The 20,044-nt window shown below is 38.9% G+C and overlaps 1 long non-coding RNA gene across 2 annotated transcripts in view; it reads left to right on the top strand.

The window, feature by feature from the left end:
• LOC119157500 overlaps positions 1 to 16,360 on the top strand; it is a 64,816-nt gene extending 48,456 nt beyond the window's left edge. For both annotated transcript variants that reach the window (XR_005107548.1, XR_005107547.1), the window contains exons 7-8: positions 14,403 to 14,507; positions 16,293 to 16,360. This is a non-coding gene — a long non-coding RNA (uncharacterized LOC119157500). The remainder of the gene's footprint in view (positions 1 to 14,402; positions 14,508 to 16,292) is intronic.
• The last annotated feature ends 3,684 nt before the right edge of the window (positions 16,361 to 20,044 follow it).

The raw sequence follows: 20,044 nt of genomic DNA, 5'->3' as shown, positions 1-20,044 counted from the left end.
GTCCAAGATGAAATCATAATATTTTTATTATTTTCAAAGTGTACCTGGGTCAGGGAAGACTTTAAGAATAACCTCTGTCTTCTGTCTCACTATCCATATGCCAACATGCAGTCCCTTTAAATGTAGTTCTGTTAGTTGAATGGATTCAACTTCCATTGAAATAATCTGTTATAAAGACAAAAGAAATTTTAGACTGTTGTTATTGTTATTCTAATTTACAAATTACAATATTTGTAATTACAAATTACAGCAGAAATCAATAGTCCTTTCACTGTTTCATAAAACTTCTGAAAGTCACTGTGTAAATTTTAAGGAGACAGCAATGCCTGTATTTTAAGAATATTCAAAACCTTTTGTGTGGAATAAGCCTGTCTCACATAACATAATATCAGCTGTTTTCACCTAAAATACAGCTGTCTGGGGTACTAGCCTTCCAGGGTAATTTGCATAAGCCAAACAAGGATATTTTGAATACTGGGAATGGAATTTGTTAGTTCATGCCACAAAATGAGTGAAGCATAACCCACGGAAATGTTGCCTTTTTCCACCACTGCCTGGTGAAAGATAAACCAGTTTCATTCTAATCTGTAGATAATGACCAGTTGTATAGATTTAGGTGAGTACTTCTGTCTTGAATCTGCTGGCATTCCAATTTATTTGCTTCAGCTGGGTTCAGCTGTGTTCTTATAATCGCTTTATGTTCAATACTTCTGTTCACTGGATTTAATCACAGAAATATTGGTATTTTATAAAAGTTTTCAAGAAACAAATGGAACAGCTGCATTTGCACCCACCCTTGACAGAGACGTGGTGCATCATTTACGTGAACTGAGTCTGCACATTTCCTTCATTTTGCACCCTCCTCTGACATGATCTGACAGCATGAGTGAAGCCTGCTAATGACAACCAATGATCATATATCACTTCGCTATTTTACTGCATGTGGGTGGAAAGATACGTGTAATGAAACAGAACGGATAGGGTAATATTCGGGTAATATTCTTTACATTATTAGTTACCCATGGGATTGGTGTGAAAGAAACCTGCTGTCCCAAAGCAATGCCCTCTAGAGTTGGCTGATCTAAGAGATGTCACTGGGGTAAGTTCAACCTTGTTTAACTCCACTAATTCCTATATTTTATACAGATATGATGGTGGAAGGTCTGAGCAACACTTGCTTGTTTCTGCGATTTGGATCACTGAATTCTGTAGTCATTATACTTTTTTTTTTTCTTCTTAATTCATGTCTATTAGAAAAGGTGCAGGCTTTTCTGAAGCTGTCCTTATTGAACAGAGAATATATGTAGGTCAAATAATTCACGAACACAGATCACCATTAAATGAAATGATAGAAAAAGAGACTGCTTGTTTATTTTTAAGAGATCACTGTAGAGATTTCTTCTCAAGGAAAATTCCCCTTTTCACAGAAAGTATGAGTTATTATGGCCAGGAGTCTGACTGTTACAGAATTTTCATGTGTAATATGAAACTCTCAAATACAGGAGCAAAATGCCAGTAATTGCAGTCTTACATGGAATAACTGATGGATTCCATGGTGAAGCAGAATGTTTGGCTTCATAGTATGGCTATAATGTAGAGGCCTTTATAAATTCAAGGACACAGTGACATTCACGTATCTACCAGTAGGTGCTACCATGCAACTCATAGAATAAATACATTATGAAAAAATTAATAAACTGTCTCACAGGAAAGAGCATGTGGTAGAATTACCCCAAGGGACCTAAACATAGTGTTCTACCAGATGGACTGCTGGAGAAACACCATCTGATCAGAACAATGTAGGCTTTTCTGTATGACTTCAGTGCAAGAACTTGTCTACGCTGGAATTTTTCTGCATATTTCCCAATAGCTTGTTTAGGAAAATCCTTCCTTATGCGTTGCTGTTTCCCTTCTTTGTTTCTTCAAAGCTCACCGCTTTGAAAAGCTTAGGGAGAGCTTCATTAAATTTAATAGAGCAGTTGCAACAGAGGGGAAAAGAAAAATCAACCACTGAAGTATGCTGGTTTGTTCTGTTTTGTTTTGTATTTTCTTTGTGATTAGTGTCACTGTCACATAAGATTGAATTTCTCAGATATAAATATTGGCATCCTTCGGGCTTTACTTTCTCTTCCAAAGCCCACTGGACAAACACTAGAGATTGATTATAGTCTTCTTCAAGGCAGCCTGAGAGCCTTGCTCAGAAGAGTTCAAATCTCTGTCCAAAACACACTGTGCAGACTACTCACAATTCTTTTTGTGGTAATGTTGTAACAAATATGTTTTAATTGAAGTGTTTAAATTTGCAACCTGCTGATCCTTGAATGTATTCTGCACTACACAAAACAAGTGCTGAAAATTACATACCTATTCTTACAATTAAATTTGACTCTGCGTAAGTTATTGGACTAAATGAGCTGGATTTAATCTAATCTTTTCAAGTTCCCAGAACTTCTGCTCAAAACATGAGAGTGTTTATCATGCATAATTGTTTCTCCTTTGTAGTGCCCTTCATTACCTCTGTTTTCATTCTGCTATTACATGGTCTAAATTCCCTTTTAAGTATCAAAATTAATTCCAAGAAGGCAGGAAGGCAGCAGTAAGAAATATGTGTTTGTTTTGTGATACCTGTTTACACAAGTCTAAATTTCTTATGAAAATCTATCAGTGAAATCAATACAAGCCCTTGGTGTGCAGAAAATCAGGCACCCTAAACCCTTGTGTTGTTTTGAAGCCTTTTGTGTCTGCAAGACTAAAATTTTGTTTCCTCTGCTTGGATGCTTGTGGTCATTGAGAGCTCTCCTGTATTTTCTGGTCCAGCAATCATCCACCTCTGAACCTCCAGATAACTGCATTTGGCTTCAGTCAGAGCAGTCCCCTGAAGTGCTCCCCATGAAGCATGAGATTGCGGTACTCACTCGAACAGCCCAGGCAGGCAGTGGCGAGCGTGCAGCTCGTAGGGCTGCTGCAGGCACTGTGGTTTGCAGGCACCGTGGGTTACAGCCCCCTGCCAACCTGCTCGTGGTGATGATTGCTCTGCTTTAACGCTTTGGGTTTGGTTTGTTTTCAAACGCTTGAATGTTACATGGCTTGTTTTAATTAAAACACTTGCACAGTGAGGAAAATTCACCCTTTGGCACTAGATTACTCTCAGAGATACTATAAAAGTAAATACGCATTAATCTTCTCTAGTGAGGGGAGTTGTACAATCAACATCCTAAGAGCCAGAGCTGCAGAACTGGAGTCAACAGCAAGGAGTTCTGCACAGAAGTTTGATACATATAACTGTTTTGTAGGAGGCTTTTCTTTAACTGCAAGAATTGGAGAGGGTTTTACTCAGCAGCAGGTTGTGGTGTCAGAGTTTTGGTCCTGAGGAGCAGAGAGCACTGCTGACACACTATGTTGCAGAGGAAAATGAAACCAGTCCTAAGCACATATACCCACCCCCAAGCCTGCAGCTGGGCTGCTGTTGCTCCAGTTGTCATTGCCACACTGTAATACTTTTTTCCTTTTGGAAGAAAATATTTTGGAGTTTGATTTGGACTTTCATTTAGCTATAGAACATAGACATATGCAGTCTGGATTCATATAGAGTCATAATAGACAATTTGTACTAATTTTTTCTTGAATAGACAAGAAGCTGCAAAATGAATCGTACTACTGTACATTACTACAACCATTACGTATTCTCTCAGAAGGAAAGGGGAAAAGGGTGATTGTCGAGTTGAATTCCAGCTTCTGACTGTTGATGTGATACTTGGGACTTCAGCACTCAGATGAATTGAGATATCTGGGACTTTAACACGAGTGCTCGATTCCTGCTGGAGCTAGTGGGAGCTGAATATGCTCATGTGCATAGTAGGCCTGATTATGCAAATGATAATGAGCTCTGGCCATGAAATTTATAACAGGCTTTGTTAAATTTGAAGTTGAGAAATAGAACGCGTGTGTGGTTTGCGCATGGATCTGCAGGACTTTAAAGTCTATTTCTCTTTAATCCTCTGTGTCCTCACCCCTAAATTGAAAGGAGTGGTAAGCATTTGTCATCTCTGAAAAGTCTGGGAGATATCAGGCATAATGCCTTTGGGGTACACTGGTACAGTTCCGCTGAAGAGAAATATTCAAATCCAAACTAGTAGAAAATACATGGTATTCCAAAGACAACCTTACTGTGCCTTAATGTAAAGTTAGAATAGTTTCTTTCTATCTTTTAAATAAGTGACATCTTTAGAGAGCTAAAAATCACTTTTCTTTTTGCCACTGATAAATACAGATACTTTTGTGGTGTTTTCTTTTGCTTATTTATTTATTTCTAAGACTTCTGAGTTTTTCTCCTTTCAAAAAAGTAGTATCATAACACTCTGGAGAGTTTTTTGGTTGTGCCTGGTTGTAAAACACAAAATCACAAGATGACTGCTTTGAATATATAATTCATCCAAGTTTTCTGATCTAGAGACGTTAATAGCTTACTACAAAAACAAAAAGAAATTTATAGCTGTGTGAATTTGTACATGAGAATTAACCTCCTTGACATAGAAGATGAAATATAAAATATGGTTAGAAAATTTTAAAATTAGCTGTAATATAATAAAGAACACTTGTGGCTCTTTTATAGAATCAAATATTTTAAAAATTAATTTCACATTGAAAGTATGATTATCTCCCCGACATTGTTATTTTATATGTGGTGTGGCTTAAGAAACTTCTACATGCATCAGTTTTTGGATTTGTGACCATCTGTGGTGCACTATTGTAACAAGGCTGATTTTGAGTATGCTCTGGGAGCTTGTCTAAGGTCTTGCCTGCCTTCCTTAAAATAAGTAGCTTCTGTGAACTTGGATTCTGTGAAAAACTCCGTTCTAGTGCTTAGCTAAAGTAGTCTATGCTTGATAGAAATCCTGTAGAAACGTATGAGCTATCAACTGCCTTCTATGGAATGAAAATCAATTTCTGGGATAATTTGGCTTATATTTTCCATTTGTTGGGTTGCTTCACAAAAGCTATAGATACTTAAAAAAAAAAAAAAAAAAAGTAAGTGGAAAAAAGATTACCTGAATTTTGGCCAACGTTTTGCTTACAAATACCCTAACTAGCCTTTTGTATACCACGTCTGGAACAAGAACAGGTCCTGAACTTCATTTAACTAGGCACTGTTCAGCTATCCAACAGTGATTTACTTCTAGCTCATGAGATAATTGATCCGAATTAGGAATGTTCTTGTTGATTTTCAATTCCTCTTGACCTATGTAAAATCCCGATCAGTCTAGGTGAGAGGTTCCTTAGCTAGTTAGAATGGCACATTGACATCAGTCAATTAGTATGAGGACCTTTGACCAGGTCACTGTGAAGGTTAATATAATGAATACTCGTGAGTATCAATATAAATCTAACCCTGCAAAGCATGGGTAGGAAGACCCTTAAAGGAGTTGCAGTCAGCTGTATCATCCATCATTTTTTAGATCAATGTTATGTGGATCACAGTTTAATTCATTGCTATTCTCTGTCCTGTCTCTCAAAGTCTTCAGTTACAGATACCTACAGATAGATTGGACTCCTCCTGCGATAATTAATTTTTCTTTTAAGGATCATGTGTCACCCTTCAGGTTTAAATAGTGTGAAGATGGCTGCAATCCCTCTAATGTCTGATATCAAGATACTCACGGTTGCAGTGGCTTAATAAAGAGTAATATGAGCAAATATAAACCATAGTTATAGCCAGTGAGTGTATTACAAGCTCACCTTCAAGCAATCAACAGGGTACTACGGGAAAAATATTCGCTAGACTATACCCTAAGCTCATCTAGGCAGGCTTCCCTTAATTTTTCTGTCGTAGCTTATTCTGCTGTGTATGTCCTTTGACTAACAAAAGCAGCGTAAGGGAGGAGAGGAAGTGTCTACCACAATTCCCTTGTGAAGTTCTTCATGGATCAGTTTGCCAGAATAACAAAGTCCAGGCAGAGTGTGGGCTTTTCTGCAAATGAGGAGTTTAAAAAAAGCATCTGTAGGATTTCCATTGAGATAGATGTCGCAAGTTGCCTGATGGAATTTAATCTGCTTGATAATTGATAATTGTACCTGTGAGGCAATTTGTAAGCTCCTGTGGTGGCAGATAAGAAAGAGTTAATGGCATGACCATTTTTTCCTTCCACTTTCACTGCTTCTCTGACTGTGATTACAAAGCTCATTTTAGTGGCAGCTCTCCTAAAAGACTGCAGCCCAGCCACAAAGGGACAGCCTGGCACTTGGCCAGGGAAATATCTCAGGCAGGAGAAGATTGGATCCACATATTATCGTTTGAGAGATGGTGAGAGCCAGAGAAATTAAGAGCAGCTTTTGGCTGCCTGTCCCAGACCCCTTAGACTTGCCCCTGCAGAGAAGCCCAGGGTTGGATTCTCTCTTTCTCCCCCAGAGGTGGACACAACGATCCCAACACAAAGTAAAAATCACATGGGAAAGGACCTAGAACCTGTGCATGGATGTAGAGGCTAGAGGCTTTTGTGATTTTTTTTTTTTTTTTAACCCATTGCCAGGGAGATCAGAGAAAACTGCAGAGATGATATTTTATTTCGCGATGCTGGTATGGGAGATGTGGACACCAGGGGGCGCAATGGCCACTGTCTGCAGCGCTGAGGGCTCCAGGATGCAATCCCATCCTCTCTATGTAGGTTAAACGGAGGAGAGATCATTCTGAGGAAACACTCTCTGTGATAATACACTTATGAAACTTTTTTTGATGATGATGATGATGATGTAACTTCAAGCATACTCTTCTGAGTATCTGGCAACATGAGTGGGACTGAAAAGCCAGGAGAGGTGAGAGACGTTCTGAAACGCTAGTCAATCCCTACACCTAAATTGTTTGCAGCATCGTCTCTGTAATTGTTCATGGCAGAGCTAAGCTATGCAGTGGAACTGCTGAAAACGTGCATGATGACAGAACAAAACTAATTATAAAAGGTTCTTAAATATATTGTAGTATTAAATATTACAGGATTATTCTCCAGTCTGGTGGTAATTTTGCTGAAGTAAGAAATCCTTTCACATTATTGTCAGGATGCAGCTTTCCATGCAAAATCAATTCTGATGATAACACTAGCACTTAGCTGATCTCAGAAGGCTGTTCCATTGTGTTTATGAAGTCAATCCCTTATTACTTATCTATAGAAATTCATATAAGATGTTTTGAAAAGCTCGCAGATAAATAGCTCAGTGTACATCATTGCATCTCTTATTATGGAAATCACTGTGATCATTTAGATGTAATAGATTTGGGAGTTTTTAGTTAGCAACAGAGTTTCTGCAGAATAAATGAAAAAATATTGATAGGTAAATGTGGTTCAGCAAAAGGAGAAGAATAATGTAAAACATTTATGATAAAGCAAGGCTGTTCAATTAAAAAGCTAATAGTAAAGGGCATATCTATTTGTGGAAAAAGCCACAAAACAAACAGAAGGGAATTTCAACAGTAAATGCTGACAGACAAATTAAGTAATAAATGGGTTGAAAGGATTTGTGTTACTTATCTTGATCTAAAGAAGCAAGTACATAATTGTAATTGACCAGTTTAACCCATTGGCAGTTCACTGTTCAGTGAACATTTTAAAGATATGTAATTTCAGTTGCAAAAGTAAAATGGGATAAATGTGATATGGCTTGCCTTAGTGATATCTGAAGCATAAAATGTCTGTCTTCAACCTATAACCTCTTAAAAATAGAGCTAATATAAGTGAACATGGTGCCATTCATTAGCATGTCAATGGTGATTCTCTAACACGGTGCCATTAAATTACTGTGGTGATAATTGAGACATTAAAAAAAGACAGATGCTAGGTCTGTTTCTAGGCTCTTATAACCCTTTAGCAATTAAATTTCAATGAGGTAACATAACACAGCTATAGCAAAAATTAACAATTGGAAATATCTTTCCATAAAATTGCCTTTCTCTAACCGAATTAATATTTTTAAAGGGCCAAATTTTCAGCACAGACTCTGCTTGGTTGATGTGATTTCAGTACTGCTAAATGGGCCAAAGTCTGGCCTAAAGGGGCTCATCAGGATTCTTGTAGTGGGGATAATGGGACATGGATGGGGGAGGTTGTTATATGCTGTAGATTCACTGGATTCTCTGCCTGAAAAGCATGGGAAGTGAGAGAATGTGCCAGGGTTAAACCTGCAGTTAAGCAGAAGGTCCAGCCAAAAGCAGGCAGAAACAGAGTGAGAGGTAGAGACAGGGGCATGGGAAGGAACAGAGGTTTAGAGGTTTTCAGTTTGTGTCACTGTAGAGTAAAAGTGATGTTGAGGTGGTGGGGACCCTGCTCCTGTCAGTCGCATTCTTTGGCAGTAACGACAGCCTGGCCACCCCAGTAATGCACCCATGGGTGCCAGACCAGAGCTGGCTGGAGGGATCCTTGCTTGGGAAAAGCTGCTCCATCACATTCTGCACATGTGGGAGCAGGGCAGGACTAATGAACAAAAATCCCATAGCAAAAACAAAACAAGCAGATGTGAATCCCATTGACCCTCTGGAATCTGAAAGTTTTGTCTGAATAATTTCATAAATTCTTATTTTCATCATGCATTTAGAGGATTATTTTTCTTTTCCACTTCTGGCCTTCAACACCATGACCAGTCAAAATTTTCCATATTTAGTAACATGGACAGGGGCTACTAAGTACCAACTGGAATGCCTTGTTTTCTTAGCTAGATCAGTGTCTCCCCTTTGCCTTGTAATGAGCCAATTTGATGCATTGTTACAGAGCCTTTGATGCTGTAGTGCAAATATATTGTGTAGTTAGAAGCACTGGCTGCTAGCTAAAACCACCTGCTGTCAATGCTTCTGGCCGCAGGCATCTCTACTGGTTTCCAAATTCTTTCCCAAATGGTGCTGGGAATCTATATGCTGGGTATGATGTTCAGGTAGCGGAAAACCATGCGACACAGTGTGCAGTGCAACACATCACTGTGTTCCCAAGACAACTTCTCATGTAAGTCTCACGCCACTGTCAAACCTTGTGGCATATACATCAGTTTATAGGCAAACTGTGTCTGAATAGCAAAGAAAATTGTAGAGAATGTCCTGTTCCTTTCTCAGTTATGTTTGATTGTGGAGCACCAGCTGTACTTGCTAAGGTCTAAACCAATGTGGATAAACTCTTGCATCCCTGTGACCTTGCAGAATCTTGAGGCTGGTAAATTCCAGGAACTTTCCAGGGAAATGGACAGGGCAGGACTGGAGGAAAAGTCAGCAGGATCTCTTCCCCAGTCCCCTTTACACCCAAGTAATTTGCTAAATGCTGGAATTTGCTTATTAGAGACTACTAATGGCATCATATATAAGGGCTAGTTACAATCTGCACATTGGGAAAAGCTAGGATTTCTTTCCCTTCACTGGAATGTTTGCTTTATCATACAAGGCACGCTGAATAAAGCTGATATTTCCTGGGTCACTCAGAAGTGGCAGTGGTGTATCAGATGTCTGTGCAGTGTGTTGTGATGCCTTCCAGTATATCCAGTATTAGAAATTGCTTATAGCACATTTTATACAGAATTGCCCTGTAGCTAGGGGCCCCCTCTTGTAGTTAGATGAACTTCAGGTGATAAGAGCAGCCACTTCCACAGGTTAATAATTTTGTATTCATCAGGAATAAATTTCAGTGTAAAAGACCTACTTGCAGACTATGGGTCATATTAATGCAAATCATCTTATTCTTATCGGTTTCCTTGGAGTTACGCCTATTTATACCAATCTGAATAGCTGGCCTTATGTATACAACAGTGATAGCATATGGCTTTTAAAAACTTCATGCTATTTTGCCTTAAATCAGAGTGATCATTAGCATCTCAAAAAGCATCATAGCATGGATTGAATTATCTGTAATAGCTTCAATAAGGTAACACCTGGTTCAACAGGTGCCTGAAGTCACAGCAGGCCATCTGTTAGTGGTCCAGTTGGATGCTTTCTAAATCCATCTAGCAAGAAAGCAAGGACACTGGGGAATAGTGCTGGAGAGAGGGAATCCAGCAACCTGCGCGCAGAATGCCAGGTACAGAAGCAAAGGCGGAATGTATATTGTAAGTAAGGCTTTTCATTCTGTGTTTCAGTCTGCTGGGAAGATTGGAGGCACTGTGAAATTTTTAAATAAAAGCTAGATATAAACTTGGAGACAATCACCAGCTGTTCAATTCTCTTCTGCAGTGTGTGGAGGAACAAAGGCACATTAAAGACTGACAAAAGGATTGAAACAGCATAGAGCAGCATCTGTGTGGCACGATTCCCACTACCACAGGGGCTTCTGTCTTTACAGATGATTTCACAGCAGTGATAAGAAACAACTGGGTAATGTTATTGGCCAGTGTTAAAGATCTGTCTGGTATATAAGTCCTTGTGTATGTCTATACTAAGCCACGCACTGCTCTGATCATATGTGACTATATCCAGTCAGATGGCTAGCTCTCTGCTGCAATAGGACTATGCTGCAGGTCTATGAGAAATAAACCTTCACTCAAGCAACGCTGGCTGTAAATCATCTAATGCATAAAAGCTGTTGCTTGTAGTGTTAAAACTTTGTCGTCTTTGCCGAATTCTTGTGGATTAGCAGCATGGCCCCTGGCACACAGTAGTGTGCCAATTAAACTTACTGTGCTGGCAAAGGAAGAACCCAGACAGAATACAGAGCACCAGAAATCTCAAGGTCCTGAACGGCCGTTAGTATTGATATAAGTAGATCTGGCAGACACCACCCATTCTGTTTGTTTCTATTGCTAGGGTTTTTTTTTTGGTGTTTGTTCATTTGTTTGTTGGTTTGGTTTTTAAGGCAGAAGACCGCAGAGGGAGGATAGTCCAGCGTGCCTCACCTGGATTTATTCAGCACACTGGTTCAGACCATATCTTCAAGATGATGTCTTCCGCAAATGTGCATCGCACACAGGAGATATTCTGGTGCACACAACACAACTTGTGTGGAACTGATTCGCTCAGCACAGACCCTGTAGTGGAGAGGCAAGCTAGGATACTGTTGACAAGAGTCAGAAGCAGACATTCTGCCAGGCCCCGGAGGGTAGGAAGGAAAGAGTTTTTTTATAGGGATCCTGTGATATCGCACAAAGCTGGTGTCTCCAGAGGTGGCACAGAAAGCTGCTTGATCTAAGAGCAGGCCTGGAGGAGGTTTGCCCAGTGAGGACATGAGTAGAGGGACTGGTTTTATCTTTTCCTCTCTGAGCTGTTAGGTCAAAGCTTTTGCTATATTCAAAGTTTGTTTAGTTTATGTTCTAATGAAATATTAGAGCAGAGATTCAGAGCTTTCTTCGGCTGAGCTTCTGCACCACCTGGCATCAGCAAGAGATTCAGCTCCTGTATGTCATTTAGTGAGTAGTCTTCCCTTTTCTAGCAAGTTCAGCTCCAGAGAGCACTAATTTGGTTTCACAGAGAGCAGAACAAAAGCGATATCCATCTCCCTGCCTGTAGGAGAGCTGGGCTTGGAGGGATGAGCCTGCTACCTTTTCTGTCCTTGCAGTGTTCCTGCTGGTTTCAGTTCCTCAAGCAATGACACTGTGGCATGTTGGCTGGAAAGTGATTTGGTCTGTTACTTTTGGCTTCGCAGTGGTTTAAGTGAATTGTTCACAGTCAGTAAGTTTCAAGAACCTGTTTCTCTGTCATGTAATGCCGTAGGGAGTGGACATTTTTAATCCAGAAAATAGTTTCTTAGTTATGTTCTCAAATGCCCTTAATAATATAGACACAGTAAAGCCATCCTGAACATGATTATTTCATATATGTTCTCTTCATATAAAATGAATGCAGTAATGCCAATTTTATTATCCTTAGCAAAGGCTAAATTGTAGGACTCTCTATGCATTAATGTCTGTGATCTGTATGTAAAAGTCCCCCTTACTAGTGTTTGAAAGGAGTTTCAATCCTGCTTCTCCATGTATGAACACGCATGTCCAATTTTGCCATATGTATGCTGTCCACAGTGAAACAAGAACATAAATGTTCTTAGTACATGAGTCCAGTTCATTTCATACAGCTATAATTCGGATGAAAAACAATAGTAGTACTGCCTACTGCATTAAATAATGGAAAGTACATTCTTACATATGAATGTTCTGATTGCTTTGTTGAGGATTACGTAGCCTCATCACCAGCAGAATATGCACTGCTTGATCTGCTCAGGCTTTTCTGCCAAATGTGCAGCTAGCAGGAACAGGTGGAACCGAGAGCCTTTACACCAGCAGATTTCCTCAGTGTGCCAGTGTTGTATAATGATGGTTAGCTTTGTGGTTAGTTGAGACATTAAGAGTGTAAAAGGTGAAAACTTAACCTATACCTTACAACCAAAGCAGAAAAGAAATGGGCTTTTTTTGCTTGCATTTTTGTTGGCCTACATGCTAGCACGATCCAAGCTTCTGAGCCTTGCATTTTCATTTAGTAAAAGCTTTCAGGTCACATCCTCTAGCCTAGAAATCCTCTAGAAATGAGATCTCTCCTGGTGACATCCCCTCCTCTAAAACACAGAAGGGACTGAACAGCAGCTGTCTCTGCAGGCAGAGCTCATCTTTGCACTCTAGAAGGTGGCAAACACTGACTACAGAGGTTCCGGGTTTGGCAGCCCCCTTCCTGCATTAAGTATCCCTGAATATAGGTTGTATGCATGGGCAAAGACCTCTCATTCATTTCAATATTCTCCCTTCTTTGCTGCAGAGATCCTAACATTCATGTATGTTTACCAAATGTATAAAAAAATACTGTTATGATATTGCATTGGAAACCATTCTCTTCAGTGAGGAAGGAAAAGGGAACCACATGTAAAAAACTGGCAGGACAGCTTAGCATTTGTCTATCCTATATTAACAGGTCTTGATAAGGATTTTAATTTTTGTTCTAAGATATTTCAGATGGTAGTCATGTCAGTCTTGTGTTTTGAATGCTAATCTTGTACTAAAACATTACACAGGATGTTACGCTGCCTTGGTGTGGGGTGTAGTAAACACATACCTACATTATTTTTAATGAATATGAAAAATGTAAGGGCATCAAACCGCTAGTGTTCATAACCTTTGTTACCTGCTCTCTATGGAACACAAAGATCATTCTTGTGGTCCTTTCGTATCTTATATGAGAAATTCCTGAGTTTCAGAATCTAATAAAAATATTTAGGTAATAGTTGATAGATTAATGTTTGGTTGGTTTTGTTGTTTTTTTTTTCACTGTGAGGAATCGACAAAAAGGAAATATTCAGTATGGCGAATTTTAAATGTAAGTAAAATCTGTGGATTCAGTTTTGATCAAGAGATTGCAAGAAATATTTCCGTAAAGGCTAGGGTTGATCTGCATGCCTCTACAAAACCCATGGAAGCCAGTTTTTATTTGAACGTGTGTGTGGCTTCACGTCAAGGATGTTTCAGGCCTGAAAGTACTTTTCTTATTCGTTGTGTGAGAAAGCACACGATTTGATGATAGGTTAAAGGTCTCCATCTACCAGAGACCTATGTAGTCTCTCTTACCCAGCAATGTTAGCCTCTATACTCAAAACAGTCACCTTGAAAAATTATAAATCCTTAGTGGACTGTGAACAGATAGCACACAAGTCTCTCCAGTTGGACAAATGCAAAGAACAGTTTCATGGGGTAGGTCTCCTGGGCTGGTACAGCCTAACCATGTCTTTACTCAAGTTTCATTTTTATGGAAAACTCTCTTGAAACCATGATAACCAAGTCACCTTTTGTGAAAACACTGCTACTTCAGCTATTTGTCAAAGATTTGTTACAGGAGAAAGTGACAAACATTGGTAAGATGTCAAGCATGTGTAAAGTCATCTTGTCAGCTTCTGCGTGTGAAGATCATAAGGAAGCAAAACTGTTACTCACATGTGTCTTATTCCATTTGACCTGCCCCTGCATGGTCTGAGGAAAAAAAATCCTCTATATTTAAGGCTATAGTTGGCTTTGATGAAGAAAATATGGGGTTTCCCTTCTCGATATTTATATTTTGGAAATAAAATACAGCTTTTAGATTATATTTAAGGCTGATTATCATTTAAACCTGTGTTTTGTATTGTCCTGAACTTCATATTATCCTTTATGCTCTCCTGAACATGTGCATTCTGTTATCATTGCAGTCCAAAAGCAGTTCCACTTCCTTAATGAAGCATTAATGTGGGAGGCAGTAAAAGATGCCTTCAATACTTGCTTAATTAGCTTTTTCTTTGCCACCACTTCCCTGCTACTTAAGGCAGCTGTAACCTGGAAAAGAGATTTATTGACATTTTCATTAAAATATTTCTAATAACTTGAGAAGAGCATCCCAATGTACTATCCAGAGGTACCCATACTCCACAGTGTGGGAGTGATTGTCACTGCACTCTCAGCACAGATAGTGACTGTGATAACTTCATTTCATTCCCCAGGAGTGCCAAAGTCATTGATTTGGAAGCTAAGCTTATTGCAATGAATACCTAAGTGGGAGTGAAGTTGGATATCCAAGCTCGTCTCCTTCGACTTCAGTAATTCAGGTAAAAATGAACCCAGATTGAAACCACGTTGCTTTCTGGGGGAGGAGGGGGTAAAATCTTGCAGCCGACTGACACAGTTTTGCGGTGACTGGAGATTTACGTGTTTCGTAGTGGAGATGAGAAGTCAGATGCAGCCAGAGGCAGAAAGGAGCATGAGTAGCAGGTTAATCTGTTGTGCTGAGAAACACAGCTGCTGGCTTGACAAGGGTCAAGAGAGCAGCATTAAGGATGTTGTGCCCCCTAGATTGCTTGAATGACAGGAGTCGTGAGTTTTAGAGTGCAGCCACTTGAGTGACAGCTGGAGATTGGGGATTTGAACTTTGGCTGAGAGGAAGAGTCTGCTTTCCTGATAAAGAAAGCGTAACACAGCTTTGGTTACAGTGAGAGAAGTTTGAAAACACTGAAACAGAAGGAGTTTTATGGTTTGGAATCAGATTAAACATGCATTCATATAAAAGCCAGAGTAATGTAGAGGAAAGGAACAGTTGAATATTTGGGGTTTGGTGATGTTTGATGAGTGTTTGTATTGTGGTAGCTTGTAGGTGATTGCTTGTTCAAATTAATAGGAAAATGCTAGCTGGGAGGGGCAGCAGGGAGGAACAAAACCAAAAAATGAGCTCCATCATAAAATCACGGTATTTGAGTTCCTCCTGGAAAGATACTGAGTAATTGTTCCTCCTTTTCTGGCTTGAGTTTAAAGCTATGTGTCAAATCTCAAATGGGAAAGAGGCAGACCGGAATGAAAATTAAGGAGAAGAATATAAAAAGAGTCCTCTAATTTTTGTAGATATTGGTATAGAACAGCTTCTTTGTACCTCTGTGTTAGTAAGACTGAAGGAGCCCATCGTGAGCCTGCTGGAATACGTGCACTCCACAGTTTTTTTTCACTGGAGAGTATTTTTTCAAGTAGAAGTGCCGGGAGGAGGAGAATGGTAACAATTTCTTGCTTTATCTTTCCCTCTAGTTGATTGAAAACTGTTGTGTGCTGTGCAAAGAGAAATGCATTGAATTGCACTCCAACTGGGAAGAACACTGGCATAAATACATGATGTAATTAATAGTTGTTCATTCAGTATCTGCTGGGGAGAGCAAACACCAGGGCCTCAAAATAAATATTTTTGGCTCTGAATGGGCAGCTGATTTTGTGTCAACCTTGGCATGGATTATATATAGTTGGGGGCTTCTTAATCAATGTTAGTAGCTTACAATATCCTGAGACAAATGCTATCTGAAGATTGCTAGAATATTGTGCTGCCTTTCAATGACAGGCGAGAGACCCCCACACGGGAAGTATGATTTTCTGCTCCATCTGCTCTGGATAAGGTTGAAATTGGAAAGTAACTTTAATGGTAGTTTGTTTCATGGGTGGGTGTTGTTTTTTTTTTTCACTTATGGTCCCTGTAGCATTGCTAAGGTATAAGGAAACGTTCTTTTGTAGGGTTCTCAGTCTAAAATAACAAAGTAGGTACAAGTTTTTAATAAGAAGTAGCGGATTTATGTATATCCATGTGTGTGTACTCATCTTGAAGGTTTAGTATTAAATATTTTATGTTTCCTCTTCTTGTCTCTAGTGTATTCAAGTGTATACTAGAGGCATAGTAATTATAGAGAACAGAAGAAAGAACATATGCCAACAAGGAAGAGAACTTCAGTAGGCTTTTGTAGTTGGTCTGCACCAGCATGAAGGATAATTCTTAAATTATCTGCAGAACGAAGTCTAAGTCATTTCGTTATATAGGACCACTAATGGTTACAGTGATAATTAAGGAATATTCTTTATTACAGATTTTCAACAAGGCTGTCTATGCACTGGGCACTCTTCAGTTAAAACAAGTACCTTCCTAAACTTTTAAGTAAGTCTGCCTTTTTTATTCCATCCTCAATGTTTTTAGTGAGTTATTCCATAAAAATAACACAGTATCACTCATGCTGAAAACCAGTTATTTAATATTGTATACTTATATAGAGGTCTATTCAAATAACTGCTCATTAGTGGCTGTAAATTAAAATATATTTTGATAAATATATGTTATGACTGTCCTTATGCATAATCTAGTGCCGACAAGAAATCAGGATTTTTCCCTTCTCCGTCTAATAATTAAAAGCAAATGATGATATTGTGTTTAAACATGCTGCAGCTTTATGCCACTGCATATGTAGTGTTACCATAATTCTTTCATTTGCGTCTCTTAAGTATGAAATCTGTGGAAAATGGGTATTTATTGTCCTCGTTGGTGAAAGAAGACTGGTTTTAAGATTCTTAAAATGTAAGGAATAATCCCCGCTCTGAGTGGGTGATGGCAGCGTTCTCATCCGCATGTTTCTGTGTTTGTAAAACTACTACTGAAACAAGTTGAAATCTTCAGGAATCCTAAACTACTGGATAATCCACTGCACTCTCAACAGGCAATTAGGCTGGAGGCAACACTATCTTTACTAGTGCTTATTGAAGCCAGTAGGACACTTCCTACTTGTTTCAGTAGGTTTTGAAGTAGACCCAAGTAGCTTCTGAAACCAATATATACTTTATGTTTTCTGGGAAACCGAACTGGTATCCAGGATTCTTCTCACTTGAGCTGTTTCACATTCACAAACACATTAAAAAAGCCTATATCTCATTGACAGGGATATAGTCACCTAAATGGTTTGTGATTCTAGGTCATAGATACTAAGGACTTTATCTTGCCTTTCTCTTCTTAGTAAATCAGTACAACAGAACAGATAAAACCACAGTTACCAACATGCTGGGACTGCACTGTTCCTTTTCCACGCACATTTTTGCTGTAATGCAAAAATACTTGGCTTCAGGGCCTGAATGCTCATGTCACCTAATTTGACGCTATTACAGTTTGACACTAATAGGCTGCTCTTACAAAGAGCATGGGAAGCACAACTTGAAAAAACCTTTGCTAAGAATTGCAACATATAAATTAATGAATAGCCTGGGTAAAATTTAGGTTCCAGGCTTTTCCCTTGACTTCAAGAAAGCCATTGCTCCACCTGCCTTTCTCTCATAGTTTCCCATCAAGCTTATGAAAGACAAGGCATTAGCAAACAATAAAGTAATCTTCCCATTACCCACATTTTGTAAAGAGACCTGAGATCAAGAAAACACTAAGAAACTTCAGGGACAAACCCATATTTCTCATTTTATCATGCAGCTTTGTTGGGCTTTGATGGTAGATGAGAAAGTGTCTGTTATTTTGGTTTTGTTTGTTTAATTTTTTTTTCCCCTGAGGAAAAATATGGAAAATCTGGAAATCTGGAGGGAGGAAAAATGATTTTTTGTGAAATATTTTGAATGAGTTCTGAAAGAATCCTCAACACTGAAAATTATATTACTGTTACACTTCAATTCTTCCAGGTGCATTCTAAAATTAATTAGGATTTCAAATTACATGATTCTGTTTCAAATTTATACCAGTATACAGGTCCAATGCCTATACTCTATGTATATCTATATCCCCTGGAGCTACTTTTCAATGAATATGTAGGAATGCCACATTCATTTTCCAGTTTTTACCTCTACAAAACATACTTTTCTTCTGCATATGCATTAAAGCACTATGTTTTACTGTGGGATAGGGCTCAGAAGCAGTATGTAAATACCTTTCTGCTAAAAAGTCAATAATATTGATGTTTTGTATTTCCACTGTTCTATTTTTTCTTGCTTTACAAATGTCTACAGGCAAACAGTAAATGTTAATACCTTAATATGCAGAACAGCACCTTCTCAAATATTGCATATATTTGTCATTATTCTAAAGTAAATTTCATATAGGTATTTATTACATAAACCTGTGCAGCAGTACTTTCTGTTTCATAAATAAATCATGCATAATATATTTTGCACTCTTAAAAGAGTAATTAAATCTTACTTTCAAAGAGGAAAATAACTAATGTAGATACATTTATAATTCAGTTTCCTTCCTCTTTCTCTTAGCCTGATAGAAATGGAGTGGTTGCATTTTTCTTTGCTTCCCCCTCCCCCCCTCCCCCCCCGACTTCCAAACTTTCCATAAACTCTATGTCTCTCCAGATAGAAAGAAAAATTGATCAAAATGGAGACAGTGAAAATAATCGTTCTGAACCATGAAAGAAGACCTCAGGATTTATTGATTTCATCCATTCTCTGCTAAAACCAGCTGGATTCTTGCATACCAAGGGTAGGATCTTGCTTAACGTTAGCCTCCTAAATGTTATCTGTCTGGTCAAAGCTGACCATCCAAACTGTCTGCTGTGGAGGGAGATGGAGGTGAAGGGCCACTGGTTTGCAGGAGCTGTCCGTACACAGGTGCCTTAGGATAAAGGAGATGAATCTCCCTTTGTGAAGTGGTGGTGAGTAATGGCCCTGGAGCTCCGGCCAGTAAACTCAGTGGTAATGTTTGCAGTATTACGACCTATTGGGGATTACCATCCTTGGAGTGGAAATGACAGGATGGGTGCTGTTTCTCTTTTCAACAATCTTTTTTTTCACAGTCCGGTATGTTATGTAAACAATTTCCAGCCCTGGTTTAATTAAATATGTTGTAATACATCACTGACAAACATGGCATTGTTTCCAGGGTAGAAACTTCCCTCCACTGATTAGGGTAGACATGTGGGATAATATCACACAGCTTTGCCTAATCTTAGTGCATAGTTATCTGCAAAAGTCCTTGTAATCTGTGTAACCCCATTGAAAATACTGAGACTAATACCAGATTAAAGCACTGCTCAATGGGAAATTATGCGAGAACTGAGACACTCTGAGAATTCATCCATATTAAAAATATCTTACTGAAAAGAAAAATAATTCAACTGAGACCAATGATGGGCATTTTCCCTTCCTCACTAACCCATGTACAATAAAAAATTAGCATTCTTCACTCAGCTGGAGACTAGTTCTTATTGCAACTGTGTTTCATCACTGTTGTTTGTGTAGTGGATGTGTGCTGAAAGAACCTTATCACTATGACAGCAATATGAGAAACAGTAAAGGTGGATTTATTTTTTTTTAAAAAAAGCTAAATAAACAGTACTTAAACCAGTATGGGCTTGGATTATTTGCCTTATGTTTATTTTCAAAGAAGGGGAAAGGAGAGGAGAGGAATTTTTGTGTGTGAGAGGTCATATCTGATCATCTTGCTCATTTAAACCAATGCTGGGAGGTCACTGCTTTGTACCGATTTGTTCCGCATCTTTCACTGTCAGGTATGTCAATGGTGTCGTGCAATGAGATATGGGGATAGGTGGATGGCACAGGCTTTGCATAGCTGGGAGTTGCATGTATAAAGGATATTGTATTGTATAGCAAAAAAAGCAGACTGTGTTTCATAATCTGGCCTTTGGGCATCACTCAAAGCCTGCAAGAATCATTGGAAATATTCCCATAGCCTTCTGTGAGCTTGCACGCTGCATCAGGTCTCAGCTAGCAGGGAGGAGCTCAGAGCAGCAGACTAGTCTTGTTCGCCATAGCTCTCCATTCTGTATCTGTGTTTGCGTGTACAGTAAAGGATGAGAAAGACCAATAGTCACCCAAGGTTGCTTGGGAAGCC

The sequence above is a fragment of the Falco rusticolus genome, chromosome 14, assembly GCF_015220075.1.
Source record: "Falco rusticolus isolate bFalRus1 chromosome 14, bFalRus1.pri, whole genome shotgun sequence".
NCBI classification, from domain to species: domain Eukaryota; kingdom Metazoa; phylum Chordata; class Aves; order Falconiformes; family Falconidae; genus Falco; species Falco rusticolus.
Note: the sequence above shows the minus strand (reverse complement) of the source record. Positions and strands in the feature narration are given on the sequence as shown.